The 16984-nt window shown below is 50.6% G+C and overlaps 1 pseudogene; it reads left to right on the top strand.

The window, feature by feature from the left end:
- The first annotated feature begins 6896 nt into the window (after positions 1–6896).
- LOC138468672 (U6 spliceosomal RNA) lies at positions 6897–6963 on the top strand (annotated as a pseudogene).
- Positions 6964–16984: the final 10021 nt, after the last annotated feature.

Below are 16984 nucleotides of genomic sequence, written 5' to 3'. Positions count from 1 at the left end.
GTGTAAATCCCCATTCCCATTGAGTCCTACGGGACTCAATGGGAATCGGGATCATGGAAACACCGGCAGCATCTCGTAATGCTGCCGGTGTTTCCTCGTCCGCCTGCATGCGGGAGGTGTTAAACCCGCCAGGTCAGACCTGGCGGGAACATCACCTCCCGCCTGCAGGGGTCGGGATCAGGCGGTCCGGAAACAACGGTGGCGGCGGGTTTACCGCCACCGTTATTTCCGGACCGCCAGGGTCGTAATGAGGCCCAGTGGTTGCTAAGCCAGTTAGAAGACGGCGAGCCGGGCCCCACCCGCAGAATCCTGCAGGCGGGGTTGTGGATTTAACCACGCTGGAGGATTACACCCAGCAGGAGGTTGGGTAAACTATTACCCGTTTGAGGCAAAAATCAGGGGAACCTTTATTGACATGGAAGGTGAGGTTGCTAGGTGGGGGCGCTGTGGGGTTGTTGGTAGATTCCACGGACTCGCCGCGTTTTCTACCCTTGTCAACTGACACCAATGTACAGGAGGTCTTAAGGGCAGGGCCGCCCCTGATGAGAATGGTCACGATTCACAGGTGTCTTTGTTGCACCTAGCAGCCCAAGCATGTAACCGTAAATACCCCATTACTACAGATTGGCCTAGCGAGGAAACAAAGTGATATACTTTGAAAGAGGCAATTCAAAAGGTCAGAGAGCATGCTATGAAAGAGGCAATTCACGTAGATGCTCCAGGACACATGTGGGCCGTGCCGCTCTCAGTGTCAACTAGAAACATGGTGATTAGAACTGCACTGCCCGCATACAAAAGTGTCATTATGACTTTGCTCGTAGGTATGACGGGCAAACCCACTGATGAGGTAGTGGATGTCATTCAGGCAGATTTAGGGGAGTGGGACAAGAGTGATGACAAGCCACGGAAGATAGTAGGGGCGTAGTGAGAGAAGAACTGAAGGCAGGAGGCAAGACAGTAGAGACTCCTGAGTGTCCAGAAAGGACATGTTTTTGGCTTTGTTAAAAGATGGTGTGCCACGAGAAGAAATTGATGGCATTGAAACTAGGGTAATGTATGAATTATACAAAAAGAGAGGGCTTGCAGCCAAAGAGTGCTATAAACAGGTTAAGAAACAGGTAGTTACCAAGCCACAGAGGGACACCTCACCTTCCGCTCCTCCTGAGGAAGAACAAGAAGAAGGGTCTATGGGGACACCTTCCCCGTACCAGCCAACATACGCTGATTTGATGAAGGTGGTGAGTGCAATGCTAGAAGCAGAGTCAAGTCACACTCATTCGAAATTTGACTAGGGTTACGGCCAAGCTCCGGCAGCGTCTGCTCGCATAAAAGTTGATAGGCGGCCCCATGTTAATGTTAAGATTTTTTGGGGGCCAGGAAATACGCAAGGGGTGCGAGCATTGATAGACACTGGGGCGGAGGCCTCTCTGATTCATGGTAATCCCGCACAATTCAAAGGCAGACAATTTACTATTACAGGTCTCGGGGGAAAGGAGACCCCCGCAGTACAAACTGAAGTGGAGATGAAAATAGGCAATTTGAATAGGCAGAAATACCAAGTGTTGATTGTCCCGATACCAGAGTACATAATTGGCTTTGACATTCTGGAAGGGTTGACTTTGGGACTGGGAGGTAAAACGTACCAGTTTGGGGTGAGTGCATTGACCTGCACACCCATTACCGTAGGCAAATTGAAGATGCCGCCAGTGCAAGTGCCTGTGGTAACCAAGCGAGTAGCAATGAATCAATACTGCATTCTTGGGGGGCTCAAGGAAATTTCAGACACCATCAAAGGGTACGTGGAGGCGGGTGTGTTACGCCCTATAACTACCGCATGGAACAATCCTCTCTGGCCTATTAAAAAGGGGGATGGGTCTTGGAGGATGACGGTGGATTACCGTGAGTTGAATAAACACACTCCTCCCTTAGTGCCAGCGGTCCCAGATGCCATTACCTTGATTGAGAATCTCCAAAAGTTTGAGGGGACTTGGTATGCAGTGGTAGGTTTTAGCCAATGCATTTTTCTCTGTGCCAATTGCTGAAGACTGCCAAGAGCAGTTTGCATTTTCTTGGAGCGGGCGTCAGTACACCTTTACAAGGTTACCTTTGGGGTACATACATAGCCCGACTATCTGTCACCGGCTGGTGGCAGAGCACGTAGACAAGATACCGTGTAAACCTGACATACAAATCTCTCACTACATTGATGATATTTTGATTGAGGGCAAGGATGAACGTAGTGTGCAAAACCAGTTAGAAGTCATTATGGAAGGATTGAAGAAGGAAGGGTGGGAGATTAACCCGAATACAATTCAAGGCCCAGCTGACACAGTGATATTCCTAGGGATTCAGTGGCATAATGGGCATCGAGAAATGGTGCCGAAGGCCCGACAGAAAATACTTGAGTTCACCACTCCAATGAACAAAAAGCAAGCTCAGCAGTTTATAGGGCTGTTTGGGTTTTGGAGACAGCACATTCCCCATTTAGGGCAGATACTGGCCCCCCTCTACAAAGTGACACGAAAGAAATATGAGTTTCAGTGGGAGGAAGAGCAGCAGAAAGCATTTGATTTAGCAAAAGACACCGTGCAGCAGGTGCTTGATCTATGGCCATTGAAGGAAGGCGAAGTGGAATTGAATGTGTCTGTACAAGACAATTATGCTAACTGGAGTGTGTGGCAGAAACAGGACAGGAAACGTGTGCCATTGGGGTTCTGGAGTCGTAAGTTACCCGATGCTGGTAACTCATACACTCCGTTTGAGAAGCAGTTGCTGGCATGCTATTGGGCCCTTGTTGATACCGAGCAAATGACGGTGGGCCATGATGTATTGATGAGTCCAGAAATACCGATTATGCAATGGTTACTGAGCTCTCCTAAAACTCATAGAATAGGACATGCTCAAGAAGCCAGCATAATTAAATGGAAATGGTACATTCAAGACAGAGCCAAATCAGGTAAGGGTGGAGTTGCGAAACTACATGAGCAAGGGCCAACATACCGCCCTCAGATTACATACCACCGGAAGTGCCTGAAAAACGCGAGTCTCCCGTGAAATGGGGAGTACCTTATGGCGATTTGACCGTGGAGCAGACAGAGCATGCCTGGTTCACGGATGGCTCAGCCCGATATGTGGGAACTGAGCGATACTGGAAAGCAGTGTCGTACAATCCCAAAACAAAAAAGATTTTGACAACGTCAGGGAAATGGAAGAGCAGTCAGTTTGCAGAGCTTTACGCAGTTTACCAGGCATTGAAACAAGAGACCCCTGGTCGATGTCATTTGTACACGGATTCATGGTCAGTGGCAAATGGGTTGGCAGTGTGGTTGCCAACCTGGCAAAAGAATGGGTGGAAGATTCATTCAAAAGAGTTGTGGGGAAAAGAATTGTGGCAAGATATTGCAGACATGTTATCACAAAGTGAAGTCACTGTGTATCATGTATCATGTGGACGCGCATTGTGCTACAGACTCATTAGAACGTTGGTTTAATTCTGTTGCAGATGAACACACCAAGATTTCATCTGTGGATGCGGAGGCTCAGGAAGACGATTTGGAGGGTTTGGCCAAGTGGGCTCACCAGAAATGTGGGCACCTTGGAGAAAAGGCTACTATCAGGTGGGCACAAGCTCGAGGTAGTGAAAACGATCATTTTGAAATGTCCAGTGTGCCAACACCAACAGCATAGGCCTATCCCTCAGATTGTTTGGGGTACATTGAGAAGAGGAAAATTACCAGGTCAAATTTGGCAGATTGATTATATCGGTCCCCTGCCAATCAGTAAAGGTTGTCAGTATGCATGCACTATTGTGGATACATACTCAGGATACATGATGGTTTTGCCGTGCAAGCGTGCCACACAGCTGAACACCATCAGGTTGTTAGATCAGATCATATTGCATTACGGAGTGCCTTTGCAGATTCAAAGTGACAATGTGTCACACTTCAAAGGCTAATTGATACAGGAATATTGTCAGGAAAAGAGCACTGAGTGGCTCTACCATGTGCCTTATTACCCTGCTGCTTCAGGGCTGATTGAACAAATGAATGGGTTGTTGAAAGAACAGCTGCGCAAATCTGGAGATGGCAATTTGGCAGGCTGGCGTGATTGTGTGTTTGATGCGGTGCAAGTGCTAAACAATAGGCCTGTGAATGAGCATGAAACTCCTTTGATGCGGCTAATGACTCCTGCTTTACAGATTCAACCCAATTCAGTCAGAGAAACCCTATTGTACTGGGAAATTACCCCAGGTTCTTTATCTTCCTATCGGGCGACTCCAGAGTCAGCAGGGGTAGACTTGCATTCAGGGACGTCATTTCACCAAAATGCCAGGGGTAGCGGAAGTGACATCACAGTGCCACGCCCCCAAGAGTGACATCACAGGAAGTGATGTCATTTGACCACGCCCCACTCATCACATGAATTGATGTCATTTGACCATGCCCCACAGGAAGTGATGTCATTTGACCACACCCCCACATGACTTCACAGGAAGTGGCCTCATAACACATTATCCCTCAGTACACTAAGAAAAATATAGTTACGATATCTGTGTGTATAGATCCATACTGTCAAATTACTGTGAATGCAAGCCGACGCCTAAGGCCAAATGACAATATGTTATTGTTTAGCACTTATGCTTAAGCTCTTTTTCATAGAACAAATATTCATACAATATCACCCAACCTGTGTTGGTACTCATTTATTGACCTCAGAAGAATGAAAGGCTGAGATGGCCTTCCAGCCTGCAGTTCACACTCACATTGCAGCAGCGAGCACTCAACCCACTGAGCTATCATATCGGCTATAACAAAATGAGCATTTATTCTGTAGTGGATACCATTAAACTGGTAGCTGAGATTTAACAGTAGACCAGTTAAGTTAATCTGCAGGTCTGGTGCAAAATAGTGAAATCAGGGCACTCACAGGACTTCCCATACTCTGAGCACTTGTTACCTCATACATGCAAACATCCCGAACAGCATACCAGGGAGATGGGAAAGATAGAAACATTACAACAAAGCATTCATTGTGGCACAATGAAGTCAATGGTCACTTGATGTGCTATGGAAGAGGCACACTGCTGTTGACGAGTAACCTCTCTAAAACATAGCAGGAGAACACTCAAGTGCACCTGTATGTGCAGGAGCCAACCCTCTCATTGTGTAATCATGCACACGAGAGCAATGTAATTACATTTCTGTTCCTTGAAGCTATAGAAATAAATGTGACAAAGCAGGTATACATGCATATGCTTGCACCTTGCCTGTCCAGTAGGCTGTGCGTTTCAAATTAGAAATGGAAATTATCGACTAAAAACGAGAGAAGCCGAGCGGAAGAGGAGCGCAAGATATGATAAGCTAGAGATCCTTCTGGCGGCTGCCATGTTGGCTCCGATGGGGATTCATGAGAACAATGCATCAACAGATCAGTTCCGTCAGTCCTCTGTCTATGTTCTCTTTATGAAGAATTACCTTTAGTGGCATAGTTATTTTGTGATTTGGCATGGGAAATGTATGTGTGTACCCCTTTTATCATGCGACTATCATGGCTTAGAACCTATGTAAACAGTTGTACATGTGATTTTTAATGTGTGTTCTTTTTTCACACAAAATCGCTTCAGTGAGCTAATGTTGACACTTAAACACCTTTTATCAATTCACCCGCATCCAGAATAGTGGATTGCAACTATTAAGTTATTGAATGGCTGAGATGAGTAATGCAACTACGAGCAGAGGAGCCCAGGACATGGTGCACGGTCCACAATGAATCACAACAAAAGGAGCGGCTCCAGGCCCAGGAGCCGCTCCTTTTGTTGCGATCATTGCATTTGCAACAACTGGCGCCACGCTGGCGGTAAAACGTCACTGGATGGGTCCAGGGCCAAGGGCACTGCCAGGTCAGCACGCCCACGTGATTCATTCATCAAAGAAAGGTAACACTTTCGTTTTACCTTTCTTTAATGAATGTATCCACTGTGTGTCGTGAGGCATGAGCTGGCTGCTGAGCGGGCTGCAGCCTGCAGCCCGCAGGCAAGCCAGCCAGACCTGAGCACACCTGCCCACTTATAGCAGATGGCGGCACTGGCCCCAGGGGGCCTTGGATTCTGCCTACAAGTCAGTACGGCCCTGCCTCAAACTGAAAATGCCCCCACCCAAGCAAACCCTCACAGGCACCCTGTCTTTTCTCTGGCTTGTGGTGGGAATATTGTAATGCGTTCAGGCCCACAACACCCAGGTATTATGAAGGGAGGTGCCACTTTGCACGCAGCCTGGATCATGATCCGTTTCACCTGCATTATACCAACTGCACCTAAGGGGAGGAGAGGATGTCCCATTTATTTTAATAACTAAAGACCACTGCCGCCCCTGACAATTCTAATTGTTTAAGTGGCTTTTCACCTCAATACAAGTGACTTGGCAACTACCCCCTGCCAACATCTTGCAAAGCGTCTTAGGCATGTTGGAATATAGACCGTAGTGTCTAAGCAGTATTGCCTACTTTACAAGCATGCTTACATTGTAATATGTCAAGCCCTTAAACGTTGTACGTTAGGGTATTAAATGACGCTTGCACGCTTTTAGGTTCCCATAGTACTATGCATACTTGTTCATGCATAGTACTATGCATACCTGGTCATGTTTACAATAGTTTCCATGCTCTTTGTAATGCCATCTTAACACCCGTAAATTAATATGTGACGTGCAGTACCACATGGATATTTTTGTATTATAACGTTCACGTCACTAATGGCACTCGTTCAACCCTAAACTGCCTTTGCGATACTGGTTTCCTGCTTTGTGCGTAGATTTGAATCATAAAGCGAACACAAAAACAAGTTATTTCGAATTGCATTTAAAACCGGAACCACCAGAAAGCAGAGACTTCATCCACTCTAGAAGATTAGCATGGCCGTGACTGCGCAAGGATGACATGCAAATTTGTGAAACGTTCCATATTTTTGGACACATGCACGGACAAGAATTGCCCTTTGCTCTGCCTCTGACAGTATCATTGCTGTTTAAAGCAGGTCGCGAGGGCACGGCACCAGCGCTGACCACGTCGCAAACATCCAGGCTGGGTAAGCGAAGCCTGGCTGCCTATTGCTGCTCCAGCGCGTGTGCGACGTGGTCATCAGTGCCGGTGGCCGTGTGCCCTCGCCTGCGGCGTCGCCGCCGGGTCCCTGGCTGCGCTGCTGGCTTTCAATAACGGTGCAGTGCACCCACACACCTGACACCCGCCTCGACCCACCCACCAGTAGTACTACTCACCTTCTTCAGTGGAGTGCTGGATGGACTGGACACAGAGTAGCAGGAGCAGCGAGCACGCGTTGACACATGCAACTACTAAATAAAAATGGAGGACCACAGAAGCGTCGCAGCAAGCTGTGGCCACGCCCCCTCCTCCTCTGATTGGTCGACGGCCAGAGGTCGCAAGAGATTGACAGAGGTCGCTGGCCAATCGGCAGCGGTCGCTCTTGCGACCTCTGGCGACCCCCAAATGACGTCCCTGCTTGCATTCCCATGAGAAAATCAGATTAGACCCAAGAGGGATGGTTGTAATTGAAACAGGGATTGGAGTACAAATTCCCCCAGAGCATTTGGGATGGATTGCCCCTAGATCTAGCCTAGCATTGAAGGGAGTTCAAGTGTTGGGAGGGGTAATTGATGCCGATTACCAAGGCGAGATCAAAGTCATCCTGATGAATAGTGCGGACCAATTGTTACCGATCCACAAGGGCGAATGATTGGCCCAACTGATTATTATCCCCGTTAAGTTGTCCATGATTAAGAAGGGGGAGCCTCCTACAGTGTTAACTACCCGTGGAGATTGTGGTTTTGGCTCTTCAGACAGTATGGTACCGGGTGCTAAGGTGTGGGTGGAAAGGCCAAGTGGCCCACCAGTGCCCGCAGATGTCCTTGCATCAGGCAAAGACCAAGTAGTTTTAGTATTGGAGCCCGGTAGAAAGAAATGGCAATATGTGCCCGCAGACAAATGTTACCTGAGAGAGTGATTTACAACACTGATATCTCTTTTCTGGGTTTGCCTTGTAGATCATGTGTCTGGCTGGTGTAATTGTGGGACTAAATGGGACTAATTGGACTCCGTTCGGGAGAGTTAAACGGCATGCTGCTACCAATGAAAAATGTCACATCTGTGCCAGCGATCAAGGAGAAACTGATAATGATGAGTAATGATGTCCAAAAGCAGCCCTATGCCGATGCCGAAAAGCCAGCCAGACCGAAGACATGGATTTGTGAAATGCGGCAAAAACATCAGGCGCAAGTGAAAACAACGTTGATGACAGTTATGCGAGAGGCGTCTTCAGGACGGCGAAACCATGCTCCCATGATCACCCAAATGGAGAAATTTGACACGTATTATAACCTATAATATAACTCAAGGTGATGTGTGTTACCTTATGACATGCAATGCAAAAGAAATTGGCAAATGCCAACAGAGCAGCTCAATTTAACTAAACAGCAAAATCACACTGTGTTCGAGAAACAATTGTGTTCACGAGTTCCACGCACATGTACCAGTGTGAATAACACTATGGGCCTCATTACAACTCAGGCGGTAAGGGGTTTACGGCGCCGTAAACAGCGCCGACCCTTACCGCCTGAGTACGAGGTCCCTTAGCGCCATGGCGGATTTAACACCTGCTTTTAGCAGGTGTTAAAATCCATGGCGCTAAGGGACCATGGAGTTAATTACGCCACCGTAATTTACGGTGGGGTAATTAACGCCTTCCTCACTCCCATTATGCCCTATGGGGCAAAAATGGGAATGGGGAAGGGTAAATGGGGATTGGGGACTTACCGCCCCGCCAAACTCGGAATGGGGCGGTAAGTCTGCCAACCACCATGGCGTAAACATAGTTTACGCCATGGTGGTAAAGTCACGGCCCAGGCGGTAACTTACCGCCTGTGTCGTAATGAGGCCCTATGTCTTGTAATCATACAGTGATAGCTGCCAGTCATCTGAATCATGTGAAACTTCCAACAGGATGGTTCTTTTCATGTGGCAACATCACATACACTTATATTCCAGCTAACATTTCCGGAGGTCCATGTGCCTTAACTCGATTAGGACCAATGAGGTTCCCTTTACACCCACCAATATCTCGAGGCAAAAGGTCAACTTTTGAATCTGTGGGTCTATCCCCCGATTGTGATTCACATGTGATTTACCCTCCTCACTGCCACCCACCTTCTCGGTCATCCGACCCATGAAGCGCGTGTCAGCTGAGGCCTTCGCTGCTACCTTCTCAGCCCCTTCTCCCCCCTCGGCTGACTCCCACCCTGACGCAGCCCTCTCCATGCTCTACTCCTCTATATCTGATACTCTCGATATCCTTGCCCCCGTCATGAGAATCCGCCTGAAGCCCAAAGCCAAATGCAACTCCTGGTATGACTCGGATCTCGTCACCCTAAAACGCAAGTGCAGGGTGGCAGAGAGGAAATGGCGTGCTTCATGTTTATCCTCTGACAAACTGGCCTGCCGCCTGCTCCAAAGGCAATACCGGCTCTCCGTTCTCACCAAGAAGAGAGCCCTTATCCAAGCCCGCATCTCTGAGGCATCTAACAACTCGGCCGAACTCTTTAAAATCTGCAAGGAGCTGGCCAACCCTGCTGCAGTCTCTACCTCTCCTGTCCCCTCCCAGGCCCTCTGCACTGCACTGGCCTCGCACTTCATCTCAAAAACTCAGGACATCCTGTCCTCGCTCTCCTCCTCTCTCCTCCCTCCCTCTCTTCCCTGCTCTTCCTCTTGCTCTCCTGCAGCCGCCCCTCCGCCCTCCTTCTCTGCTTTTCCACCTTTTTCTGCTGATGAGGTTTCCAGACAAGTCCGATCTATGAAAACCTCGTCTAAACAGGTTCACCCCTGTTCCTCCAAAACCATCAAGGACCACATCGACTCCCTGGCTCCTGCCCTGGCTGACTTTTGCAACCACTCATTCGCCTCTGGAGTCTTCCCATCCCCCCTCAAGCACTCCCTTGTGCACCCCCTCCTCAAGAAACCCTCTTCTGACCCCTCCTGCCCGGCCAACTATCGCCCAATCTCCATTACTCCCTTCCTGGGCAAGCTCCTGGAGAAATTGGCCATCTCCCAGCTTAACCTCCATGCTGAATATGTTGGTAATCTTCATGACCATCAATCCGGCTTCAGAGCGGCCAGAAGCACGGAAACTGCTCTCCTGAACATCCGTGAGGACCTGCTCCTGAACCTCGATTCCAACACTCCCTGTGTTCTCATTCTGCTCGATCTCTCCTCTGCCTTTGACACTGTCAACCATGCCATCCTGCTCAACCGTCTCCGTGATAACCTGGGTATCACTGGTCAGGCTCTGGCATGGCTGACCTCTTTCCTTTCTGGTCGACCCTCCCAGGTCCAAATGGGCTCCTTCCTCTCTGACATCTTTTTCTCCACCTGTGGTGTCCCCCAGGGATCCAACCTCTCTCCCTGGCTTTTCAATCAGTATCTGGCACTCCTTGCCCACCGCATCGCCGCTCTCTGCCCCCACTTTCAGTGCTATGCGGACGATACCCAGCTCATTTTCAGGCTACCCTCGGCCTCCTCCTCTCCTTCCCTCATCTCCGACTGTCTGTCTGCTATCCAGGAATGGTGTGCCGCCAATGACCTCTGCCTTAACGCCAGTAAGACTGAGATTCTACTCATCGGCACACCCACTCCCTCCTTTCCTGCAGCTCTCTGGCCGGCCTCCCTTGGCCCCCTTCCTGCCACTACCTGCAAAGCTAAAAACCTCGGGGTCATCTTCGACTCCACACTCTCCTTCTCTCCTCATATTTCCGACGTCTCTAAGAAGTCACATTACCAACTGCACCTCCTCAGAGGTATTCTTCCCTTCCTCTCCTTCCCCCAGAAGCTCACTGTCTCCCGAGCCCTGGTTCTCTCAAGGCTGGACTACTGTAATAGCCTCTATCTTAATCTGCCTGCCTCCACTCTCCGCCCTCTGCAACTTATCCAGAACAGAACTGCGAGACTTGTCCTTGGCCTCAAGCCCAGGGACCGTATCTCTCCAGGACTGAAATCTCTTCACTGGCTCCCAGTGGCTGCGAGGATTAAGTTCAAAACCCTCTGCATTGTCCACAAGGCCTTCTGGGGCCTGGGGCCACAATACCTTCAACTCTCTCTTCCTAAATATCTGCCTTCACGAGCCCTTCGCTCATCCGTCTCCAACTCCCTCATGGTCAGCCGCTTCTCGAAGCAACGAGCTGGGGGCAGATCTCTCTCCGCAGCAGGGGCCTCCCTCTGGAACAGCCTTCCTGCTTCCCTGAAACTTGAGGAGAACCATCTCCGGTTCCGGAAGCACCTCAAAACCTTCCTCTTCGCTTCTGCCTTCTCTCTCCCTCTCCCCTGCTAAACCTGCTTAACTCCCCTCCGAAGTCTGCACTTAACCTGCATCTGGGCCACTCTGTGACCTCGGCCCAGGGCCCAGCCACTCTCCACTTGCACTGCCTCCCTGGCTCCCCCTGCACTGCGGGACTGTCACTGCATCCCTACAGCCCCCTTCCCAGCACTTGCTCTGCACTTACCTCGCACTTGCCACCAGCTGGCCCTTTTATTTATTATTTATTATTTTATTACGCTACTTACCTTGTATTGCACTTTCCCCCCCACCTCCTCCCCCTGCACTTCTCCTTTTCCCCTTACCTCTGCACTTGCGCGATCTGAATGACACCTGGCCTAGTAGGATCGTTTGTCTGTCTTCACCTTGTTTCCCCCCCTCCCTGCCTCGTCGCGCCTTGAAACACTCGTGTATAGGCGCGTTACAAATACCATATCATATCATATCATATCATGTGCATTTGCATCAGAAGCTGAGGTTCTAGCATTAACCCTTTCATTAGTGGGAGTTTGGGGTTTAGCTGCTGGGGGTTACGAATCTTTGATCAAATTAGCATGTTTAGTAGTCAAAGGACTCAATCATACTTCTCAGGCATTAGAAGAGTTACTACTTGATAGCAAAGTTATTAGAAAAGCAACTTTGCAAAACAGGGCTGCTGTTGATTATCTATTGCTAAAGCATAATTTAGGTTGTAACGCAGTTGAAGGTATGTGTTGTTTCAATCTAAGTGACCATTCACGATCCATTGAAAGTAATATTCGACATTTGAGGGATCTCATTTCTCAAGTGTCCCAAGATCATACTGGGGATTGGTTATTTTCATGGATTCCTGATATTGGGGGTACACTGCGTTATGCTTTTGCTTGTATTTGCATTATATTAGCTATCATAATAGCGTGTTGTTGTTGTATTCAATGCATTCCCAACTTAGTTTTAATATTTCGTCGGTTTCAGAGACCGGCTCCTCTGCCACTGCGCTATGGAAGATAAATATCCAAGGGTGGAATTGTTATGCTTGAGCTAAAACATGGCGCTGGTGCGTAGTGTATTCTGGGGGCACTCAGAGCCATAATGGATATTTACTTCATGCCGCAGGAAAAGCTGTACTCATTTTGCTGAGAGCTGGATTTACTTTACTGAAGGAAACATGCTTTCCAAACCTTGTATGCAGTCAAGGACATTCTGCTGGGAAAGCTGGCTTTGTTTTGTCTTGTTATGAGTTATGGGACTGTTTTCCGTGGCGCTTGTTCTTAGAGGAGGGAAGCGCTTTGCTCCTTGAGGTTACTGTCGGTTGACCCAGCTGGCAACCAACGGTTGCCCATCAATGCGCAAGTGCATTTGCCAGAAGGTTCGAGAAATTACCACCCCTTTTTGAGGAGTGCATATATGCGGAACCCCTCAACAGTCAGACGGGACAAGTACAAAGACCTCAGTAAGAGGGGGGATGCTTCCGTCCGGCATACCTGTGGGCTGTTGTGCTCTCGGCCTGGCTTTTATCGGGGTCTTCCAGCCGCTTCTGGCGAGATGAGGGATTCAGTTGCACCCACGGTGATGTATTTTCTTTTGAATTCTCTGTCTTTTCTGTGATTTATTTTTGTGTTATCACTTGTTGCTTCCAAGCTTTGAATAAATAACGGTATAAGTGCTCATTATTTTCTAAGAGTACGTGTGGTTGTAAGTCATTGCATCGTCTACCTGCGTTTAAAGTATTGGCTCTGCAATTGCATTGGTGATTAAGGAATGTCCGTGCACTCTGGGCGAGCAATACAGAGCACCCTGGCTTTGTATTCCGCTCATTCAATCTCCTTTGCCAGCCCCGTGGAGGTGAACACGTAGTCTAACCTTGTGTGAAGGTCGTGCAGTGCCGTGTAGTGCGAATATTGCCTATCTACAGGATGCAGCAGCCTCCAGACGTCAGCCAGGTCAAAGTCTCTCAGAAGGGTCTGCAGCACCCTACCCACTGGGGTGGGTTTGTCTATTTTGCCATCCGATCTGTCCACCCTTGGGTTAAGCACACAGTTAAATCTCCGCCCCATAGGATCCCGCCGCCCACCAGGGGGCTAATCTTGCGATATAGCGTCCTATAGTAGGCCACCGTGTCCTGGTTAGGGGCGTACAAGTTCACAATACACACCTCCCGGTTTTCTAACATCCCTCTAATAACAAGCAATCTGCCGTCTGGGTCTACCGTGATCTGGAATGGCTGAAATGGTACATGCGGTGCCACCCAAGTAATAACCCCTCTAGCATAAACCGAATACGTGGCTCCACCCATACACCCCCTCAATTTCTTCTTGACCACCTCTAGTTTCTCCCTAGTAAGGTGGGTCTCCTGTAACAGCGCTATATCGATCCTCATCCTTCTCAGGTACATCATCACCTTGTTTTGTTTCAGATAGCTGTTTAGGCCCCTAACATTCCAGGTGGCCACTCTAAGGCACCCTGGCGCCATGGCTACAGTGTCTCATTCCCCTCCTCCTCCTATTATCCCGCCTGTTGAGGTTCACGTTTTGGCTCATTACCCTTTCCCTCCCATCCAACACCCCCCACCCCGATCCCAACTCCTGGTTCCCCAACTTCAAACCACTGCACACTTTCACCGCCCCTCCTCCTCCCCAACCCCGGCCCCAACCCCAACAAGTGCCTGGATCCATCCCTGGATCTCAGGCCCCCCCGCGTTTGGCTCTGCCCTATCAACCCAGGCCCAGAGCCCAGCAGGGTGTCATCGGACTACCAGTGACCTAACTAACCTTCTCGGTGTGGGGTTGTGAGGTCAGGCTCCGTGTCGCTCCCTTTTCGATGTCAAAAGTTTCCAGTGCTGCGGATCATGTTTATAACTGTGGCTCCAGGCATGTTCCCCCACCAATTATATGCAATACTATAATCAAGGCCCATTGTCACTTGCTACAGCACCCAGGAAGCTCCAAGACCATTTTAGTTATCTCTGCCTTCGTTGTCCTGGATATCCGGTTCCTGGGGGCAGCTCTGCGCATCCAGCCATCCCATGGCGTCCTCAGGAGTGTGGAAAAACAAAGTTCTGCTCTTGTGGAATACTTTCAGTTTAGCTGGATAGAGCAGCATGTACTTATGGCCAGCTTCCCGCAATCTCCTTTTCACCGACCTAAAGTTCATACGGCTCCGCTGTACCTGCAAGGTGTAGTCTGGGTACGCTGTTACATGCGCGGCCCCCCCCTGTATCGTGCCTCCCTTTCGAAAATGCTCAAGCATTTTTTCTCGGTCTCGGTAATTTAGGATTTTGGCGATCACCGCCCTAGGGGGATTCCCCGGCGGCGGCTTCCTCATCAGGGCCCTGTGCGCCCTCTCCACGACGAACCCCTGGGATAGGGCTCCCCCGGGTATCTCCTGCAAGAGCATGTACTCGATGAATTCAGTGGGTTCAGTTCCTTCAGCACCTTCCGGCAATCCGACAATGCGAATGTTGTTACATCGGGCGCGTCCCTCCGCCTCCTCCGCCCTGTTCTCCAGATTGCCCACTCGTTGCACTAGGGCGTGAAGTTCTGATTGATGAGCCGTACAGGCCGCTGTGTTCGGGGCCACCTCTTTTTCTAGGGCCCCCGTGCGCTCAGCTAGTGACCTTACATCTTGCCTGAGAAGGTTTGCGTCCTCCTACACTGCTCCTACCCGGAGCTCAAATGCGGCTTTCAGTTCATCTATCGCTAGGCCCAGTTTGGTCTCCAGGGCCTCCTTTAGGTCTGCAATTGCCTCTAGTACCTCCTGGTTACCCATAGGTTGAGGGCCCTCGTTGGGGGTCTTTTCTTTCTTCCTGGCCCCTTCAGTGCTTAGTGGCGTTCTGGCGAAATCATCCAGTGTGGGCTGCTTGCCTCTTTGTTTGGGGGGTTTGTTGGACATTTTGATGCGCCAGGGGCAAGCGGGCTGAACCTACAGCGTACAATCCTCTTTTCGGGCGTAGTGAGTACCCCCAAGTGTCAGGGCCCGGCCCAGCTGTGTCCTGGGTAACCCGGTAGCTTATCCCACTTCCAGAATTGGCTGTGTCAACCTACGTGCACTAGTGGTCGCCACCTTCCTTAGCAAGACCCAGGCTCCAGCCTCGATCTGACCCCCAGCGTCAGTGCGGCCCACCGGCCTATGTGCTGCCCCTCCGTGCGTCTCACAGGCACCCCAGGATCCTCCTCACTGGGACCGTGTCATGGTGGCCCACGGATCTATTACGTTTGCCTGACTGCGTATATGGGAGCTCAGGCCCCAGTTGACCATGTCTAGCAAGTCTGGCCAGGCCGAATGCTCCTGTACCACCCAGTACAGCTCATGGCTCCGCCAGACCTGGGGTGCCCCACATCCATCCCCGGGTATGGGCGCCCGGGATTCCTCTCCTCTGCCTGTGCCCACTCAGGCTGCACCCCGGTCAGCGCAGGAGTCACATCTCGCAGGGGGAATGCGCCCCCACCGATGCCCGGGTCTGTGTGCGCACTTCGCTCAAGACGGGCGCAGCACAGGGGGCCAGCCAGGCGCCGCCCGCAGGGCGTCTCCGTCGTCCACAAGATCCCACAGGGATCACCTCTCCAGGTCCCCCAACACCAGCACTGACCCGTTTTGTGGAGAGTCGGGTCCGTCCGAGGCCAGTCCCAGCCTCCGTGCGCTCCGCTCACTGCGGGGCCCGCCGCGGCCGCACGAGGGGCGCTCCCGTGTATCCCACTTGACGCCGATTCACGGTGCTCAGGCCCCATGGGGCAGCCGCTCCTCCTGAGGGTCTCAATTTAGCTGCAGAGCCCCGGGCGCGCGGCACCAGCCGGCTCGCACACAGCGCCCGCACCCAGAGTCACCTGCACCAGCCCAGTACATGCGTCCCGCGTCATGGCCCGACGGGGACCCAAGTCACACCCGCATCCGCTGTGGGCAGCGGTGTCCGCTCCTCGGTCTTGCCAGCCTGCAGCCGGCCGGGTCCGCTGGTGATCCTCTAGGCTGGGTGTCATTAGGCACACGCGGCAGCAACGAGCCCGCACACTCCGCTTGGGCCAGTGCTCCAGGTGCGGCGTTGAGGTCAGTTTATGACCCTTTGTCCCAATCCGCCATCTTGCCTGCGTCCGGGCCGGGGGCACTCCGCTTTTTATTTCTGGCTAAAACTTCCCGCTCCAGCGCTCGATCGGGCCACAACAGCGCTCGGGACAGGCTCCAGATATTCATGCACACCTGGCTATGTTGCCAGCGTGCGTTGTCCACTGGAAACTGCAATTTCTTTAAAGGATGAATGTCAGATGTCGGGAGCTCTTCACGGACGCGTCCTCTTACGCGGCCATTTAGCCACGCCCCTCTGTCTGTATTGACAGTTTAGGGTATATAGCGGGTTTGCATGCAGACAAGTTTCCATTGATCCTCACTCAGTGATTCCCCTAGTCATATCACACACGCAGTTTTGTATGTTTATTTCTTCTCCCCTCTACCGCTTCTAGTCAGTTTATAAATGGTAGAAACTAGTTTCCTGGTAGATAGAGGCTTCATCACGTAACTTTGACCCGGGTGAGGAGATGGGGCTTGCGGGAAATCAGGCCATTTATTCTGCAGTATCCCCCTCAGCCTGCAGTAATGGAGCAGAGTTACGGCATTATGTTCACCCTTAGATCTCAGCTCTTCCCA

This window comes from Ambystoma mexicanum, chromosome 4q (assembly GCF_040938575.1).
Source record: "Ambystoma mexicanum isolate Mex_15411 chromosome 4q, UKY_AmexF1_1, whole genome shotgun sequence".
In the NCBI taxonomy this organism is placed as follows: Eukaryota; Metazoa; Chordata; class Amphibia; order Caudata; family Ambystomatidae; genus Ambystoma; species Ambystoma mexicanum.
The sequence above is the reverse complement of the archived record's forward strand: the minus strand, read 5'-3'. Positions and strand labels throughout refer to the sequence as shown.